We start from the raw sequence: 15,298 nt of genomic DNA, 5'->3' as shown, positions 1-15,298 counted from the left end.
GAAACCACAAATTGTTTAATATCTGTTCCCTCTTTCTCCTCTGGAACGTTCAAAATACGCAAGTTGTTCCTCTGAGCATTATTTTCCAAGGTCTCCATCCTGTCGGACAAGCTCTGATTTTCTTGTCTAAGGCTCACTATTTCTGCCATATTGATGGTCACTTCAGTAACCCTATCTTCAAGGACTTCTGTCCTAGTAGTAATGGCTCCAAGCTTACTGTCCAAAGATTGACAAAAGCAGCGAATATCGGCTTGGTTTGATGCAGAGATCTCGAAGCCCTTTTTAATGTCTGTAGCCAAAGTTGAAAACATTGCCTGAAAGGAAGCCTGAAGTGTGGTAACCAAGTCTGAGCTTGAAACATGAGATACGTCATGGGGAATGCCAGTACCCTCCTCTCCCCCTGAACCTGTCGTTGAACCTGGAACATGTGTAGCTGACTGCAAACTCAACCCAGGCGCAGCAATAGAAGGGACTGAAGAGAGAGGGGGAGCCAGTGGGGAAGCCAGTGGGGGAGCCAGAACCAAAGAAAAAGGTACCGGCAGCGTCAGTTCACTCGGGATATGACACGCCGTTAAATCAGCTTGGCCAGTCTCTCCAGACCCAGAGTGGATCTCTCGGTCCACGTTATTCTTGTTGCTATCAATGGTATCATTATTGGAGTCGTTCTTGTCATTGCTGTCATTGTTGGCACTATTAGCATTGTTGTTGGCATAGTTGCTAGCATTATTATCCCCGACATCAGCATAGGTGCTGTTGCCCTTAGATGCCTCCACACCTTCTAGTGTGGGTTTAAATGTGGGTTCGCTCGGGCTCTCCATATTCTCCAGGGCTGAATTTTCAGCTTCAGCTTCATAAGTGGCCCCCTGTGCTTCTGGCATAGGTTCACCTGACTGACCCTGCGGAATGAGGGGAATGAGGGGAATGTTATCACCCAGTAGTACCAGTTGAGGCACTGCCTTAAAATAGGATCGCAGTGAGGCAGTTATTTTTGATACAGGGGCAGATTTCTTCGCTTTGATTTTTTTGCTAGCTTAGGGGTATACGCCCGCTTGGCTTTAACTTGACCTGTTAAATATGTTGATAGTTTCTTATTTTTATTATCAACACTGGTGTTAGCAGGTGACAGGTTGGCAGATGACTTCGAGGCCAAACCACCTTCTTCACTGTTGGGACCGATAGAAGCTAAGTCTTTTCCCTCGCTTGTGATTATATCAGCGTTAGAATTGGAGGGGTTAGGAAAGGAATTGTGGGATGCGGAGCCTACTAAAGTTACAGTGTTAGGTGTGTTACTGGTCGTCTTAAATAGGTTCTGATTCAGAATTGACGCAGTGTATATATAATGAACCTATTAGATAAATGTAGTTTATTGATTTCATTTTGTGTATTATTTTTATGTACAGTTTCATTTTAAAAAACCCTTTTGAATTCTTATCTGTAGCAATTGCATTTAGCAATGCTTGTTTGTTATTTAGTTTAATTTTGTGACACATCTAAGATTGTGCGCTCTTGAGAGACAGGCTCGTGTCTGTCCTCGCGCTAGGTGAGAAGGAGAGTGAGCCTCGCGCTGGTCTCGTGGCTGAGGCTATAAATACAAGCCTCAGCCAACTGCCAAACGCTTTGTCTCTCGTTGTGCTAGCGAGAGCTTCTGTCCCTGCGTTGAGATTTCCTGAGTCTTGATTTCAAGTCCAACCGCATGTTTGCCTGAGCCCCGGTATTTATTCCCTTCATTGTGATCGACTCCGGTGACTTCGGAAGCCTTGGCTGTCAGCGTCTTTGATTAATGCAGGAAGACGACGTGACAGGTTTCCGACGTCCCTCTGCGGCAGCCGGGAGGTTTGTTTCCCCGCTGATCTCCTCTTCCGGCAGCCGGTTCGAGTCTCCTGTTCCACGTGCAGTCAAATGTGAAGAAGGACAGTAAGAGGTTTCTTTTTTCAGTTAAAAAGGCCACGAATAATTTAAATGAAAAATAGAAAGTGGCAAAGGTGAATTACATTGAAGTTTCCCAAGACGCTTAAGAAACACATCGCGTCAAGGGAAGCAGATCTTAAAACAAGCCTTGGTAGAGGCAAACTTACTTCGATTATTGCACTGGTACTTTGTACACTGACTAGCGCTAGTTACCAAAAGAGATCTGAGTGCAAGGATCTGAAAGAGATTAATGACTCCTTATGAAGAGAGCCGATCTCAGTGAAGTTTAAAGCGCTTAAAAGCACACTGGATGAAATAAACAAGCCTTTGTAAATACAACAGTGTTAAATAGGCAAATTGAACCTATATGAACAATGCAGAGTAATGTTGACTTATTTTCTGAGTGTTGCAAGAAAAGGTTTAACATATTTACAAGATTAGATTGGGATAATAATCTTAGGTGAAAGAGTGAATTTAGACAGGCTGTATTTTTTCCCTGTATTTCCCTGTCTCCCAATTGCAGAGTCTCTTTACAGAAGAATTGTTTTAAAGACTCAGGTATGATCTTGCATGAGTTTTTTGAGTTCTGTTAAAACTAACCACACTAATTTTACCGGTAGTTCACTCAGTTAAAGTGCCAAGCTATTTTGACATGTTGTGTTTACTCAAAAGGTGTCGAGATTTAGAACCTGAGTTAAAACTTCAGTAAAGTGCGAACAAGGGTCAGACGGATTTATGGTCAGTAAGCACAATGTTTAAGTAATAGTTATGGTTAGTTAAGAAGTTTCAGCAAGTTAATTGTTGTTCATATTGTTCACATTGCATCGCAGTACTGCTTGAAGACAGCGCAGAATTTATCTAACAGAAGGTCCTCGGCCTGGAGCACTTCCTAAGAGAGATACAACCGAAGATTTAATCTTGTATAATTTGTTGTGCGTCTCTCTGTCCACTTCCCCTTTCCCTGGGGGAGAAGTCAATTCAGTCAGAGTCCAAGTCCTGATTGTGTTGGTTGATCCTTGAGGGAGTTGGGAGTTTGCAGCTCGAGAGGAAACGTCAGAAGAGTCTCGCAGGACTCCTCAACAGTAGACAAAGCCTAACTTCCCAATTTTAAAATCGTTTCCTTTCAAGTCTGCAAACTCACCCTCATGGATGCTTCACAGTTGTCACAGTTAGTCCAGAAGATGACAGTGGAGATGGAAAATTTACGTTTAGAGAATCAATCGCTTCGTCAGGAGCTAGATGAGACTAGGGTTGGATTCTCGTCTTGGAGGGATTCTTCTAAGGAGAAGAAACCAGTTTTAGCGCCAGCTAGATTTGGAGTTGAGGTTATTCAGCCTCATACCTCAGAAGTTCAGTCAGAAAAACAACCAGTTCAAGTAACTGTTGTTACTCCCACACCTGTCCCTTTGGCTAATCCTGAAAGGTTTACTGGAGATAATAGCAGATTTGCAACATTTTTTAGTCAATGTCAATTGCACTTCATGTGTAAACCTCAAATTTTTTCTTCTGATTCTGCTAAGGTGGCTTTTATAATTTCTTATCTGGGAGGGGTGGCTGCTAATTGGGCCATGCCTTTAGTAGATAATAATGATCCTTTGCTTCACAATTTGCAGAATTTTAAATTGGCCATGTCCAGTCTATTCGCCAAACATACCTTAATTCAATCTTCTGATAATGAGTTATTGAGTCTTCGTCAAGGGACCAAGGACCTTGTATCCTATATAACTACCTTTAATAGACTTCTGTCTGAAACTCATTGGCCTGAGGAGAAGAGGATTTCTTTATTTTATAGAGGTCTAAAAGATGATTTAAAAGACTCCCTTGCGCACATAGTGAATTTACCTGATGGGTTTAAGGAATTTCAGGATCTAGTGATTAGACTTGATCACAGATTGGGTGAACGTAGAAATGAAAAAACTAGGAGTGACTTTAGAAGTCCTCTAGTTAAAGTTGAGAAAAAAGAGTCTGAGGTTAAGAATGTTTTTGTTGAATCTGTTTTACCGGGTGGGTTCAAAGGGCCTTTAACTCCTGAAGAAAAAGAACGGAGGCGTAAGGGCAATTTATGTTTATACTGTGGCAAACCTGGGCATTTTGCCAAGGATTGTTCTGTGAAACCCACAAAAAAGAAAGTTTTAGTTGTTGAAACTCTTCCTATTAAGCCGTCGGAAAACTAAAATACTCGAGGAAAGCTGAGATCGTTCCCTCGAGCAAATCTTCTTCTAAGATCTCCAAATTTGTCACCAATGTAACTACACATATTCCTAAACATTTTACTATTCGGATGGTCTTTATCTTAACTACTCTTCAAAGACATAGCATTCCTGTACTTTTGGATTCTGGAGCTACTGGGAATTTTTTCGATATTGGGTTTGCCCATAAATTGAATCTGAAATTTGTTACTAAGGAGGAACCTGAGTCTGTGAGAGCAGTTGATGGTTCGGTTTTATCTTCTGGTATGATTCAATTTAACACCGAACCATTAACTTTGGTAGCAGATAATGGGCATACGGAGAAAGTGGTTTTTGATCTTATTGATGCTCCAAGTTTTGGTGTCATCCTAGGCATTCCTTGGTTGGAATTACATAATCCCAATATTGATTGGATTAAAAGGACTGTTACTTTAGAGTCTTCTTTTTGTAAGTTACACTGTTATCAAGAAACCAAAGATCCGGTGATGCCCCTTTTTTGTGCTGCTCTAACTGCGGAAGATAATAGGCTTCCAGTTGAGTATAGAAACTTTTCTAAGGTTTTTGATCCTGTTGAAGCAACCCAATTACCACCGCACAGAATTTTTGATTGCAGAATTGATTTAGTTCCTGGTGCTATTCTACCATGTAGTAGAATTTATGCCTTAACCGAACCTGAAAATGTTTATTTAAGGAACTATTTGGATGAGCTTTTGGAGTTAGGGTTCATTCGACATTCTACTTCTCCTGTTTCGTCTCCTCTTTTCTTCGTTTCGAAGAAGTCTGGGGATCTGAGGGCTTGTATTGATTACAGAAAGGTTAATAAAGCAACCATTAAGAATAGATATCCATTGCCTTTGATTCCAGTGCTTCTTAATCAAATTAAGGGTTCTAGTGTGTACACCAAACTGGATCTTAGAGGTGCATATCATTTGATTAGAGTCAAAGAAGGTGATGAGTGGAAGACCGCTTTTCGTACGAAATTTGGTCTTTTTGAGTATACGGTTATGCCATTTGGTCTTTGCAACGCTCCAGCGGCCTTTCAATATTTTATTAATGAGGTCTTGCATGATCTGTTGGACGTCTGTTGCATCGTTTATATTGATGACATTTTAATTTATTCTAAAAATATGGAAGAACACGTACAACATGTTCAGTTAGTGTTACAGAAGTTAAGAGATCATTCTCTATATGCTAAATTGGAAAAATGTGTTTTCAATGCTTCTCAGGTGGAATTTCTCGGTTATTGTTTATCACCTGAGGGGATTCGTATGGATCCAAAGAAAGTCGAAGCAATTCTGACCTGGCCAATTCCTACTTCAATTAAAGATACGCAGAGAATTCTTGGATTTGCTAATTTTTATAGGCGATTCATTTCTAAGTTTTCAGATATTGTTACTCCCATTACTCAGTTATTGAAAAAAGGGAAGGTCTTCTCTTGGACTGAGGAAGCTGATCAAGCATTTTCATTGTTGAAGAAGGCTTTTACCTCTGCTCCCATTTTGGTTCATCCTGATCCTGATAGGCCTTTCTTTGTGGAAGCAGATGCTTCGCAGACTGCTATTGGTGGGGTGTTGCTTCAAAAGGATGCAAATACTGGTCACTTCCATCCTATTGCTTTTTTCTCTAGGAAATTGCTTTTAGCTGAGCAAAATTATACGATTGCGGAACGTGAATTGTTAGCCATTAAAGATGTGTTTCAAGAATGGAGACATCACCTCTTGGGAGCTAAACACACTATTACTGTTTATTCTGACCATAAAAATTTACAATTTTATTCCACTGTTAAGGCTTTTACTCCTAGACAGATGAGGTGGTTACAGTTTTTTAGCGAATTTGACTTTTTAATTATGTATCGACCTGGAAAAAAGCAGTTGTTATCTGACACACTTTCACGATTAGTATGTGAAAAAGATTTAAATTCTGTTAAAGATCCCCCCAGTATTTTGCCTTTAGAAAAAATTGCTGCTGAAATCCATTCAGAAAGTTTTTGGGATTCTGTTAAGATGGAATTAAAAATTTTTGATGTTCATGAATGGTTATTAAAAAAAGGTAATTCCATTAGAGATGGGTTTTTCTATCACAATGACAAATTGTTTATTCCCACAAGAGATTTACAGGATAAGGTCATGCAATGGAATCATGATTTGGCGATTGCTGCACATCCAGGTATTAACAAAACCCTGGATTTGTGTCAACGTCATTTTTGGTGGGAAAAAATGATTTCTATTATTCAGCAATTTGTGAAAACCTGTCCAGTTTGTTCTCGTCAGAAGGCTTTACATGATGTTCCAATGGGTTTGCTTCATCCTATGACTATTCCTCCTCACCCTTGGCATACAATCAGTTTAGATTTTATTACTGATCTCCCTAAGTCTAATGGTTTTACTACAGTTCTTGTGGTTGTGGATCTGTTATCCAAAATGGGACATTTTATCCCGTTACACAAGATTCCCTCGGCAACTGAATTCAGTGCTGTATTTTTATCTAATATTGTGAAACTTCATGGTCTGCCCTCAAAGATTATTTCGGACAGGGGCCCTCAGTTCATTTCTAAATTCTGGTCACAACTCAGCAAACTCTTGGGAATCGAGTTGGCTCTGTCTTCTTCTTTTCATCCACAGACGGATGGTCAGACGGAGAGATTGAATCAGCATGTTGAACAGGGTTTAAGATGTTTGTTATCTACCTTCTCTCACCCTTGGGATGAAGTGTTACCGTGGGCTGAATTTTCCTATAACAACACCACTCATTCAGCTTTGGGTTGTTCTCCTTTTTATTTTCTCACTGGTCAACATCCAAGATCTATTCCTATTCTCTTACCTGATGAACAATTGTCTATGCCAGCAGTTAATGATAGGTTGACTCATCTGTTGGATATCCAAGATAAGGCTAGGAAACAATGGATCAAAAGTAAAATATCTATGAAAAAGACTGCTGATTCTCATCGTAAAGCTGCTCCTTTGTATAAGGAAGGTCAGTTGGTATGGTTATCCACCAGGAACATTCAGTTGGAGGGTCCCAGGAAATTGAAACCTAGATTTATTGGGCCTTTTGAAGTTAAGAAAGTTTTGAACCCTGTATCTGTGAAACTAGTTTTACCTGAGGAATATGCTATTCACCCTGTTTTTCATGTTTCTCTGTTGAAACCCTTTGAACCTTCTACTCGTGTTGATTACCCACCACCGCCAGTAATTGTCGGTGACCATGTTGAGTACGAGGTTAAATCCATTATAGATTCCAAAAGGATTCGGGGTGCCTTGTTTTATTTGGTTGATTGGAAGGGTTATGATCTTTCTGAGCGATCTTGGGAACCTGAAAAAAATGTTCATGCTCCTAGGCTTGTTAGATCTTTTCATGCTCTGCATCCTGATAAACCTAGACCTGTAAGACGACCTTTGGGGGGAGGAACTGTTAGGTGTGTTACTGGTCGTCTTAAATAGGTTCTGATTCAGAATTGACGCAGTGTATATATAATGAACCTATTAGATAAATGTAGTTTATTGATTTCATTTTGTGTATTATTTTTATGTACAGTTTCATTTTAAAAAACCCTTTTGAATTCTTATCTGTAGCAATTGCATTTAGCAATGCTTGTTTGTTATTTAGTTTAATTTTGTGACACATCTAAGATTGTGCGCTCTTGAGAGACAGGCTCGTGTCTGTCCTCGCGCTAGGTGAGAAGGAGAGTGAGCCTCGCGCTGGTCTCGTGGCTGAGGCTATAAATACAAGCCTCAGCCAACTGCCAAACGCTTTGTCTCTCGTTGTGCTAGCGAGAGCTTCTGTCCCTGCGTTGAGATTTCCTGAGTCTTGATTTCAAGTCCAACCGCATGTTTGCCTGAGCCCCGGTATTTATTCCCTTCATTGTGATCGACTCCGGTGACTTCGGAAGCCTTGGCTGTCAGCGTCTTTGATTAATGCAGGAAGACGACGTGACAGGTTTCCGACGTCCCTCTGCGGCAGCCGGGAGGTTTGTTTCCCCGCTGATCTCCTCTTCCGGCAGCCGGTTCGAGTCTCCTGTTCCACGTGCAGTCAAATGTGAAGAAGGACAGTAAGAGGTTTCTTTTTTCAGTTAAAAAGGCCACGAATAATTTAAATGAAAAATAGAAAGTGGCAAAGGTGAATTACATTGAAGTTTCCCAAGACGCTTAAGAAACACATCGCGTCAAGGGAAGCAGATCTTAAAACAAGCCTTGGTAGAGGCAAACTTACTTCGATTATTGCACTGGTACTTTGTACACTGACTAGCGCTAGTTACCAAAAGAGATCTGAGTGCAAGGATCTGAAAGAGATTAATGACTCCTTATGAAGAGAGCCGATCTCAGTGAAGTTTAAAGCGCTTAAAAGCACACTGGATGAAATAAACAAGCCTTTGTAAATACAACCGTGTTAAATAGGCAAATTGAACCTATATGAACAATGCAGAGTAATGTTGACTTATTTTCTGAGTGTTGCAAGAAAAGGTTAACATATTTACAAGATTAGATTGGGATAATAATCTTAGGTGAAAGAGTGAATTTAGACAGGCTGTATTTTTTCCCTGTATTTCCCTGTCTCCCAATTGCAGAGTCTCTTTACAGAAGAATTGTTTTAAAGACTCAGGTATGATCTTGCATGAGTTTTTTGAGTTCTGTTAAAACTAACCACACTAATTTTACCGGTAGTTCACTCAGTTAAAGTGCCAAGCTATTTTGACATGTTGTGTTTACTCAAAAGGTGTCGAGATTTAGAACCTGAGTTAAAACTTCAGTAAAGTGCGAACAAGGGTCAGACGGATTTATGGTCAGTAAGCACAATGTTTAAGTAATAGTTATGGTTAGTTAAGAAGTTTCAGCAAGTTAATTGTTGTTCATATTGTTCACATTGCATCGCAGTACTGCTTGAAGACAGCGCAGAATTTATCTAACAGAAGGTCCTCGGCCTGGAGCACTTCCTAAGAGAGACACAACCGAAGATTTAATCTTGTATAATTTGTTGTGCGTCTCTCTGTCCACTTCCCCTTTCCCTGGGGGAGAAGTCAATTCAGTCAGAGTCCAAGTCCTGATTGTGTTGGTTGATCCTTGAGGGAGTTGGGAGTTTGCAGCTCGAGAGGAAACGTCAGAAGAGTCTCGCAGGACTCCTCAACATACAGTGTCTTCAATGTTTTTACCAACAGCATTATCCATACATTTGCCTTTTCCTTTCGTGGTCCCTCTCCCCCTCCCCCTTCCTCTACCACTCCGGGGGATCTCCCTGGGTATTTTCACAGGTATCACCGGGCCTTTCAGACTTTCCCCTCCAACATTGTTAACATCACCCCCGTTACCGCAAATACTGTTCTCATCCCTCTCAATCTGGTGCTGGTATTGCTGTGTGACTCTGTGCTGCTGTGTGACACGAGGCTGCACCTCCTCCAAAGACTGCCTCTCCTCACAATGCTCCTCGGTAACAGCAGCCAAACAGCGCCGCTTAAGCAGAGCCTCACGGATGCGGCGACCCCTCCTGAGCTCCAGGGCGGCCAGCGACCAAATCCACTCCCTCGCTGGGAAAGGCAGGGGACTCTGCAGGGGACTCTGCACCTGAAGGGTAACTGGCCGGGAGCACACAGACTCCTGTGAACACTCGCCCGCCTTCACCTCCTCCGCCGCCGCTACTGGCTTAGCAAGCTCCTCCCCCAAACATATGGGAGTGGGTATGTGGAAAGACGCTGTGAGGAAAGCCAGTACTCCGGTCGGCCACTATCGGCCCCCCACCAAGCAGAATCGGCAAAATTGCGGGGGGCCTCGAAGCACCACACCACACCATGGGAAGATGCAGAACTTTTTCACCGAAGACGCGGTAAAATTGCAACCCAAATACCAACAGCGCGGGAGCCCATAGTCAGAGCACCGCCACGGCTCAACCAGCCGCCTCCATGTTTCCCCTCCACCAAGTAAATGATTATTATTAATAAATTAAAACAATTAAAAATACTTTTAATATTTTTAAAATTAATTATATACTACATTATCTAAAATTATACATAAAATATCAAATAGCTAAATAAAAAAATACTATTCAAAACCCATAACTAAAAAAAATACAGTAATAAAAACGTCGTATAGCATAGAACTTAACATTTCCATTCCCACTCCAGAGACCGCAACAGTGGAGAAACCATTGGATAGCGTAGAGTTACAATTACTATTCCAACTCCAGAGAGTGCAACAGTAAGGAAAGCGTTGGATAGCGTAGGGGTAAAAGTTAGTATTCCAACTCCAACAAGTGCAACAGTAGGGAACGTGTTGGATAGCGTAGGGGTAAAAATTACTATTCCCACTCCACTGAGTGCAACAGTAGGGAAAGCATTGGATAGCGTAGGGGTACAAATTACTATTCCCACTCCAGAGAGTGCAACAGTAGGGAAAGCGTTGGATAGCGTAGGGGTAAAAATTACTATTCCTACTCCAGAGAGTGCAACAGTAGGGAAAGCGTTGGATAGCGTAGGGGTACAAATTACTATTCCCACTCCAGAAAGTGCAACAGCAGTGAAAGCGTTGGATAGCGTAGGGGGTAACATTACTATTCTAACTCCAGACAGTGCAACAGTAGGGAAAGCGTTGGATAGCGTAGAGGTAAAAATTATTGTTCCCACTCCAGAGAGTGCAACAGTAGGGAAAGCGTTGCATAGCGTAGGGGTAAAAATGACTATTCCCACTCCAGAGAGTGCAACAGTAGGGAAAGCGTTGGATAGTGTAGGGGTAAAAATTACTATTCCCACTCCAGAGATTGCAACAGTAGGGAAAGCGTTGGATAGGGTAGGGGTAAAAATGACTATACTAACTCCAGAAAGTGCAACAGTAGGGTAAGCGTTGGATAGCGTAGGGGTGAAAATTACTATTCCAACTCCAGAGAGTGCAACAGAAGGAAAATTGTTGGATAGCGTAGAAGTTAAATAGAACATTCTTATAAATATTTGTTGTAAATAAAATAAATAATAATAATTTTTTTTTTAAACTACATCATTTTCAAATACCCATTAATAATTATTAAAAACATAATTACAATTGAATAAATAATTAACAATAAATTAACAATATATACCAATAAATATTAAATTATAAATATTAGTTACCAAATAATAAATATTGAACACTAAAATATTTTACTAAACTAAAAACATAATTACAATTGAATAATTAATTAACAATAAATTAACAATAAATACCAATAAATACTAATTAATAAATATTAGTTACCAAATAATAAATATTTAACACTAAACTATTTTTCAAAACAAAAAAACATATTAATAATTTCAAATTAATTAACAATTAAAATATAGTAAACAATACATTTATTTTTAAATCAAAAAATATTTTAAATGAAACAATAATTACCAATTTCCAATAAATAAAAAGTAATTAACAATTAAAAATCTGAATTACCAATTAAAATAATGAATTACCAATTAAAACAATTAATTGCTAATTAAAAATTGTTAATACCAATTACAAACATTGATTACCAATTAAAAAAGTAAGTACCAATTAAAAAATTAATTACCAATTAATCATTAATATAAAATAAAAATCAATTCCAATAAAAAGAAATCATTACTTAATTACAATTAAATTACACCCACCCAATTCCCCTATAAACCCACAACCCGCTGCAGAACTACAATACAAAAATTTATTAAAATGAATTTACAATTACTAAAAATTAATAATTAATTTACTATAATTAAATTACTTCCCACCCTATTCCCCTATAAACCCACAACCCGCTCCAGTACTAAAACATAAAATTAACTTAAAATTAACTATTAATATATAAAAACTAGTACACATATAATTTAAAACAAATAAAATACTTAACAAAAACATATAACACATACATATAAAATACATAATAAAATACATAACAATATCCAAATATCGATATTAGTAACATCGAAATTAGTAACATCGATATATTTGATATCGATATTACTAACTTCGATATTACTTACATCGATATAAAGAAATGCGATATTACTTACCTTAGGGTTGATAGTCTGTCCAACCATATTCTTGACCTCGATATTCTCCACCTTCGATATTTCCAACTCGATATTACTGTAAGTCAAAATTTAGGAATCGATATTTAGACTGTGCACCCTTTTTTAGATGTATGTATATATGTGCAACGGAAAAATGCTGTCACTCCAAGTGAAAGCGTCTAACAGCTGGAATGGGGTCTTCTGTTGACCTTTACCTTGCACTGGGGTGGGAGAGGGCATAATTTGAGTGACATCTCAAGAGACCAATGATGAAGGAGTGTTGATCAGGAGCGTGTATATATGTATGCTTTTTTGTTTGATATTTTTGGGAAAACATGAAGAAGCAAGAAACCTGAAGCTGTCTTTTAGCCCAGGCCTAAAAATGTCACACAATAAATCAGCAGGAGACTGATTAAGCTACAAGTGTCTCTGAGAGATTTTTTTCCATACAAATCAAGTGGGCAAGAAAGTAAGTGCAATCATATAATGCAGCATTTGGAGACATTTCACGAACTTCATGTAATATTAAATTCAGGTAAATGTGCTTGCCTAATTCAAATATTGCCCTGGTGTATTAAAGACATGACCCACTATATGTATTACATTGAGGTGCATTACAATGTGTGCACACTATCAGTCTGTAAAATTATCATTTTTGTGATCAAGTTTTGCTAAGTTGAAAAACGCATATACATAATCCTGCAATGTTTTATCACTTTTCATAAAAAGTATACCATGGTAAAAAGTTATGCAAAAGAACAGTTTGGAAGGAAACGTGTTCCCGCAAAATAATCTCCCTCTAAAGTAATTTGCCTCAGGGTTTTTTCTTTTTTCTGTCAAGTTTTTTGCAAACTACGTGAAATATCCTAAGCACGTAAAGTAAAAAAAAAAGCTTCAAAACATTTGTAACAGAAAAAATTCATGGATTTGCTCCTCCATAGCTCATGTCACTTGAGCATACTAGAAGCTCATTGGCTTTACATTAAAACAAATACAAAAGGCCTGCTGTTTTGAACCATTTCCCCATCAAACTTTCTTCCAAAAAGTTGTGCATGCACCTAGGTATTCACAAACAGGTCTAACACTGAGCATCACAGCAGGGATGCTAATTTTGACTCACAATTGGTGCGCATGGGGTTGCTCACACAACCTTCTGATTTTATGGTATAAAGCTCTATTGGGTTTGCAGCTTGGCAGTAATTAAAATCATATTTGGAACACCTTGCAGCACTTTTGGACTTGAAAGAAACAGAACCAATTCAAACTACTCTTCTCCCACAGAGTCATACTCAGGCAATTTTGGCCCCAGAATATATTTACAGGCAGCACATATGGCCCAATAACTTTGTTGGATTGGCCCTCTCCGCGGGGTCAACCCCAAAGCTTTTGCCTCCACTCCTCCTGTTTTTCTGAATTTTCAATTTTTTTTTTTTAGCTCTCTATTCCCCTTTACTACTACTAACCACTGTTAAAGTGCTTGTGCTTACTCTCTAAAGCAAGGTAAAATTGGCCTATACTTGATTGGCACATTTAATTTACTTGCAAGTCTTATACTTATAAGTCAATGGTCAAGTGGTACAACATGTACTCAGGGCATGCACGTTAAGTACGACTAGTGGGCCTAGAGCACTTATTGTGCCACCAGTAGTGTTTTAAAACATGTCTCAGGACATTGTGTAAGAGGCAATTCAACCCAGAAAAATAAATCTTGTGCATGGCCTAAAGACCCTTTGTAATATATAACTCACCCCTAAGGTAAGCCCTTAACGTTTTTTACTACTGTGAGGTCTAACTCTCCCAAATGGTAACATTGAGCAACCTTATTATATGTAATATGTGCTAACTTTTGATTGAGAGCAGATAAAAAAGTCCTGTATAGTCTCAAAAGAATTGTAATTTAAAATCTTTGTTTATGGTAAAGTCCGATTTTAAGTCACTATTCTGACAATTCCACTTAAAGAAATGTGCAATTTTCTTGTCTTAACAATGTGCAGCCTGTGCCCTTGATCACATGACTGTGAATAGTTGGCAGTTGGCCTATATGTATTTCTCCCAGACAGTAGGACAAATGGGATGAAAGGTGTTGGCACACTGGGCCATCTTTCCGGCGAGGGAAGGGAAGAGGTGTTCACCACCCCACTTATATTTCAAAGAGGCTGCCTCCAGCATACTCACAAAGACCCTGACACCAGTCCTTTGTTACCCTAGATCTCTTGAGGCCTGGGAAAACGAGGAAGGACATTTCCAGAACCAGATATGGGGGAAGTCTAGAAGGGTCTCCCACTTCACAGGCTTTCATCAAGTATAAATATTGGTACCTCGGTCCAACTCTCCTGTTCACTTCTGGACCTGCAGAAGACACTCAAAAGGACTTCTTTCCACTTTAGAGAACTGCCCTGCTGCTTGAGTCCTGCTCTGTACCTCAGATGACTGCCCTGCTGCTGCCTGAGGACTGCCCTGCTGCTTGAAACCTGTACTGTACCCTCAGTGGGCTGCTGTGCTGCTTGAGACATGCCTTCCTGTTTGATCACAAGACTACCTGAGTGACTGCATTGGTCAGTTGGCTGACATTCTGTTCTGAGCTACAGGGTTACAACAAGCTCCCGTGGCCTCCCTACAACTGCCCAGGTAAACTGCTGCAACTGGACCTGCAACTGGGCTTGCCTGTGACCAGCTGACCACTGCTGGAGTGAGTTAAAATTCCCCAAAAGATGCTTCACCTGGTCCTGGAACCTTGGCTGGCATCAGTTGAGTTCCTCTTGTGAAATCCTGAAGTTTTGAACTCTGACTGTCTGACTTTGAGAAGGTAACTTTTTCAGAGGGACTAACCTGGTCCCAGTATTCAGCCCCCACTCCACCACCATCAGAGTGAACTTGTTACAGTAGTAAATCCCTATGTCTAAAGTGAATGGGGAGGGAACACCCACAAAGTTATTGAAAATGTAAGGGAAGGGGGTTTCTCCATAGTGAAGCGATTTTCCTTTAGCGAACAGATAGTTAGCAAGGGCAAACAACAATTGGAAATTGAAGATGAAAATTGATGCATCTGTAAATGTGCACTTGTTGCATTTATGCAAACAAAAATGTTTTCACTTGTGAGTAAACTGAAGGAATTCCAGACCTTATCCCAGAAATCTGTGTCCCAGTTTCACAGGAATACATGTGAAATTTCATGTGATCTCCAAAGCAAGTTGGATATTTG

General features: G+C 39.6%; 1 protein-coding gene across 4 annotated transcripts in view; it reads right to left on the bottom strand.

The window, feature by feature from the left end:
- The window catches only part of LOC144791219 (dehydrogenase/reductase SDR family member 4-like), a 232,906-nt gene that overhangs the window by 13,768 nt on the left and 203,840 nt on the right, over positions 1 to 15,298 (bottom strand). The window lies entirely within an intron of this gene.

This window comes from Lissotriton helveticus, chromosome 11 (genome assembly GCF_964261635.1).
Source record: "Lissotriton helveticus chromosome 11, aLisHel1.1, whole genome shotgun sequence".
NCBI classification, from domain to species: Eukaryota; Metazoa; Chordata; class Amphibia; order Caudata; family Salamandridae; genus Lissotriton; species Lissotriton helveticus.
Note: the sequence above shows the minus strand (reverse complement) of the source record. Positions and strands in the feature narration are given on the sequence as shown.